Below are 5,638 nucleotides of genomic sequence, written 5' to 3'. Positions count from 1 at the left end.
GATATCAAAAAGTAGCTGGTCTAAAATTTTACCTTACATATTTCCTGATCATTTTTACACTCACTCTTGTCTTAACAATCTGCTCAAAAAGTGGATCAATAATGACAAAATCTAAAAACAGAAGATATATTGGAAATATAGAATTGCGGCAACGCTAGCCTATATTTTGAAAAAGGGGGGGTGGGGAGAGGAAGTAAAATTGAATTACAATCAAAATGTGCTATCTCTACTTATTTAAGTTGCAAGGTTTCACAAGGATTATTTTAGGTCATCAAATGTCGTTGCCTTCTAAAGGGAGTAGGAGGTGGAGGTAAGTATTTCAAAATATTTTCCTAAGAGATTATTAATTATTATCTTGATGCATTCTTGAAAGATTCATTCACCTGACTCAAATATTTTCCAAGACAGCAAAAAGCCACTAAACTAGAAATTTACCAGAACAGAAATCAAGGTCTATTAGTCTTAAATCAGAGCTACTAAATAAGAAACATATAAAGAAAAAAACCTTCGACTACCACTGTTATACTGTATGACAAACTAAAAGAGTTCCTTGATATCTGCAAAGTACCTATGATTAACCTTATTGGTATTGGCACAGACGGTGCTAGTAACATGTGCGGAGTAAACCATTCCTTTTTTACCCTACTACGAGACAATGGCTTACCCTATCTTCAGCTTTTTAAGTGTGTTTGCCACTCACTCCATCTGTGTGCTTTAGAGGCGGTTTGTGAACTCCCTTCGAAACTTGAGTTTATGATGTCCGAAACATATAAATGGTTTAATGTAAGCCCCCTTAGAAGGGAGACATATCAACATGTATTTAAGTTGATAAACGATGGAAATTCACCCTTACGTATTATTTCTCCCTCAAATACTCGTTGGCTCTCTTGATACAATGCCTTGGTTTGCGTTCATGAGCAGTACTTGGAGCTCACCACACACTTCAGTCTAGCCAAAGAGAAAGAACATTGCTATACTGCCAGAGTGCTGCACGCTATGTATCAAGATGAGCACAACAGAATTTTCATTGTGTTCTTGAAGCCATTGCTGTCCAAATTTCAAAGGGTCAACTTGCTGTTTCAGCACACACACGCTGACCAATTTTGTCTTTTTGAAGAGCTCCATTGTTTGATACTAAGTCTCCTGCGTAGGATACTCTGCTCATCTGCAGTGTCTTTGATGGTTAATATGGACTTCGAAATTAATCATTTGCCACCAGATCAAGTTGATTACGGACACGAGTTCCTCATTGAACTGGGCAAATCTAAACTTTCAGATACACAGAAGAGCGAAATCAAAATATTGTGTTTTGCGTTTCTGAAAGCTGTGGCTAAAGTGGTACTTAAACGAATGCCTCCTGCTCTGGATTCGCTCCTACAGCTAAAATTTTTATCCCCTGTTATTTGCTTGTCTCAATTTCTACCCCAATTTGGAGACTTGCCATTGAGAATTGTTCCTATCACTGATCTCAGTACTTTGGAGAGTCACTGGAGAAAACTGTTGGACATTAATTGGTGATTTGTTTGTGGAGTATAAATCCCCAAAGACTCCTCTGAGTTCTGGATAGCTGTCCTACATTATCTTGATGCTGTTGGGGCATTTCCTTTTTCGTGAGTTAGCCAAGTGGGCATTGACCCTGCTGAGTTTCCCAATTAGTAATCCGATAGTGGAACGGTCCTTTTCTATGATGAATGTCATTAACTGCAAGCTCCGAAACCGTATGCTCTTGCCCATGTTGAACTCAATACTTTTGTTCAGGCTGTGGTTGTCGGCATGCGGCTCTAGTTGCTCGACGTTTGAGCCTACAAAGCGTATGCTGCTTTTCAATAATGACATTTATAAGGCTTGTGAAGTCAAAGAAACTGACCAAACAATTGATCTAGTCGATCTTCCCTTGAGTCTTAAATCTCTTAGTGCCTTGTGGATCTAAGTGCCTTTCTTTCTTTTTTTTTATCCGTCTGTATTATTTCATCTTGGGATTACGAAGGCTTTTGTATTAACCCAGTTTTCACGCTTCTTTTTGAGGCCTTACTTTCATCATAAAGTTATCTTTAAATATTGTATTGCAAATGCTTTTCAATAGTGATATTTATAGGGCTTGTAGAGTCGAAGCAACTAACCAAACAACCGATCTAGTCGATCTAGATAATATCCTAGCCTCCTTTGAGTCTTAAATCTCTTAGTGCCTTATGGAACTAAGTGCCTTTCTTCTTTTTTTTTATCTGTCCATATTATTTCATCTTGGGATTACAAAGGCTTTTGTATTAACCCCGTTCTCAAGTTTTTTTTTCAGGCCTTACTTTAATCATAAAGTTATCATAAAATATTGTGTTGTGACTGCTTTTCTATAGTGATATTTGAAGTCGAAGAAACTGACCAAACAACCTATCTAGTCGATCTAGATAATATCCTAGCCTCCTTTGAGTCTTAAATCTCTTAGTGCCTTATGGATCTAAGTGCCTTTCTTTTTTTTTTTTTTTTTATATCTGTACGTATTATTTCATTTTGGGATTACGAAGGCTTTTGTATTAACCCCGGTCTCACGTTTTCTTAGGCCTTACTTTAATCATAAAGTTATCTTTAAGTATTGAATTGCAACTTTTTTTCAATAGTGATATTCATAAGGCCTGTGATGTCGAGTTGCTCGACGTTTGAGCCTACAAAGCGTATGTAGCTTTTCAATAGTGATATTTATAAGGCATGTGGAGTCGAAGAAACTGATCTAGTCGATCTAGATAATATCCTAGCCTCCTTTAAGTCTTAATTCTCATAGTGCCTTATGGATTTAAGTGCCTTTCTTTTTTTTTTAGTTGTCTGTATTATTTAATCTTGGGATTACGGAGGCTTTTGTATTAACCCAGTTCTCACGTTTCTTTTTGAGGCCATACTATAATCATAAAGTTTTTGTTTTTATCTGTACATATTATTTCATCTTGGGATTACTAAGGATTTTGAATTGACCCCGTTCTCAAGATTATTTTTTGAGGCCTTACTTTAATCATAAAGTTATTTTTAAATATTGTGTTGCAACTGTACCAAATAACGTGTACCAATTTTTTTTATGCGATAATAAACCAAAGTTATTGTATGTCTTCGGCTTGTGGTTGTTACTAGCGTATTCATTGGAATAAGTCATATTAAATACTAAAAGTTAATAAAAAGAGTTCACAGCTGTTTAACCATTATGACGCATAAAACTGCAGCTAAAAACAAAAGTGCCTTTCTTTTTTTTTTTTTTTTTTAGTTGTCTGCATTATTTAATCTTGGGATTACGGAGGCTTTTGTATTAACCCAGTTCTCACGTTTCTTTTTGAGGCCATACTATAATCATAAAGTTTTTGTTTTTATCTGTACGTATTATTTCATCTTGGGATTAGTAAGGATTTTGAATTGACCCCGTTCTCACGATTTTTTTTTGAGGCCTTACTTTAATCATAAGGTTATCTTTAAATATTGTGTTGCAACTGTACCAAATAAAGTGTTTCAAAATTTTTTATGCGATAATAAACCAAAGTTATTGTATGTCTTCGGCTTGTGGTTGTTACTAGCGTATTCATTGGAATAAGTCATATTAAATTCTAAAAGTTAATAAAAGGAGTTCACAGCTGTTTAACCATTATGACGCATTCTCTTCTAATTCACAGCAGGCGGGCTATTCAGTTGGTACTATTTAGCCCTCTTCTTTTTGCTTCACTCTGTGGGCTACAGAGCTACTGTCTTGGTTGTCTCTTATTTATTAGATATTCTCAGATATCTTTCAGTAGATCTTTTGACTCAAGGAGTTCAAATATAAGATGATAGATATTGATTTCTGTGCTCTGTTTGCAGGTATTGTTGGCTAGGCTCTTGGCTGATAGTGAGATTTTGTGGTGTTTGAAGCATTTTAACAGTTTACAAAGCAAGGTGTGTTGTGCAGACGTCAGCATATTACATTCAAACAGGCAATGGTCAATTGTTTCATTATTCATGTTACAATGCCTGCAAAGAGGGGACAGGGGAATTGAACCACTTGAATTAGAAAATTTATACGAGAACGCAAGGAAATTTAGTCCATTTGTTCCAGAAAGAATTCTACGATAAAATTTAGAAAGATACTTATTAGGAAAGATGGAAAGGATAGGATTAATCTTATTAAAATTAATATCTGATAGCCTCAATCGGTAAATATCTCTAATTGGGATTGGTCTCCCACTTGGCTGGTCAATATTTATATCATTTTTTGCTATTTCATCAACCTGATGATTACCACTTATGCCAGAGTGGCTAGGAATGTACTGAAAGTAAGTTTTTATGCCACTTGAAGCAAGATTATCAATAATACTGAGACAATGATAAGTGTCAATGTCCAACTTATATTGAGGAGCTGAGGCCAGCAACTCAAGGCTTGATAGAGAGTCGGAATATATGATAATATTATTTGAATTTGCAATCAAAGGTTGGTTTTCTTTAAGGTGTTCTAATGCCATGATTATAGCATTTAACTCAGCATACATTATAGATAAATTATTATATAATCTCTCGCCCATTGCAATTTTCAGGTGAGGAAGGAAAACACCACTTGCAACCTTCATAGTCGAAGAAACTGACCAAACAACCTATCTAGTCGATCTAGATAATATCCTAGCCTCCTTTGAGTCTTAAATCTCTTAGTGCCTTATGAATATAAGTGCCTTTCTTTTTAGTTTTTGTTTTTTATCTGTACTTATTATTTCATTTTGGGATTACGAAGGCTTTTGTATTAACCGTGTCTTACGTTTTCTTAGGCCTTACTTTAATCATAAAGTTATCTTTAAGTATTGAATTGCAACTTTTTTTCAATAGTGATATTCATAAGGCCTGTGATGTCGAGTTGCTCGACGTTTGAGCCTACAAAGCGTATGTAGCTTTTCAATAGTGATATTTATAAGGCATGTGGAGTCGAAGAAACTGATCTAGTCGATCTAGATAATATCCTAGCCTCCTTTAAGTCTTAATTCTCATAGTGCCTTATGGATTTAAGTGCCTTTCTTTTTTTTTAGTTGTCTGCATTATTTAATCTTGGGATTACGGAGGCTTTTGTATTAACCCAGTTCTCACGTTTCTTTTTGAGGCCATACTATAATCATAAAGTTTTTGTTTTTGTTTTTATCTGTACGTATTATTTCATCTTGGGATTAGTAAGGATTTTGAATTGACCCCGTTCTCAAGATTATTTTTTGAGGCCTTACTTTAATCATAAGGTTATCTTTAAATATTGTGTTGCAACTGTACCAAATAACGTGTACCAATTTTTTTTATGCGATAATAAACCAAAGTTATTGTATGTCTTCGGCTTGTGGTTGTTACTAGCGTATTCATTGGAATAAGTCATATTAAATACTAAAAGTTAATAAAAAGAGTTCACAGCTGTTTAACCATTATGACGCATAAAACTGCAGCTAAAAACAAAAGTGCCTTTCTTTTTTTTTTTTTTTTAGTTGTCTGCATTATTTAATCTTGGGATTACGGAGGCTTTTGTATTAACCCAGTTCTCACGTTTCTTTTTGAGGCCATACTATAATCATAAAGTTTTTGTTTTTGTTTTTATCTGTACGTATTATTTCATCTTGGGATTAGTAAGGATTTTGAATTGACCCCGTTCTCACGATTTTTTTTTGAG

At 34.8% G+C, this 5,638-nt stretch overlaps 1 pseudogene; it reads left to right on the top strand.

Moving 5' to 3' along the window:
- The first annotated feature begins 900 nt into the window (after window positions 1–900).
- LOC148946431 (uncharacterized) lies at window positions 901–1,987 on the top strand (annotated as a pseudogene).
- Window positions 1,988–5,638: the final 3,651 nt, after the last annotated feature.

The sequence above is a fragment of the Artemia sp. Qi Xiang Cuo genome, chromosome 12 (assembly GCF_049724085.1).
Source record: "Artemia sp. Qi Xiang Cuo chromosome 12, ASM4972408v1, whole genome shotgun sequence".
Lineage (NCBI taxonomy): Eukaryota > Metazoa > Arthropoda > Branchiopoda > Anostraca > Artemiidae > Artemia > Artemia sp. Qi Xiang Cuo.
Note: the sequence above shows the minus strand (reverse complement) of the source record. Positions and strands in the feature narration are given on the sequence as shown.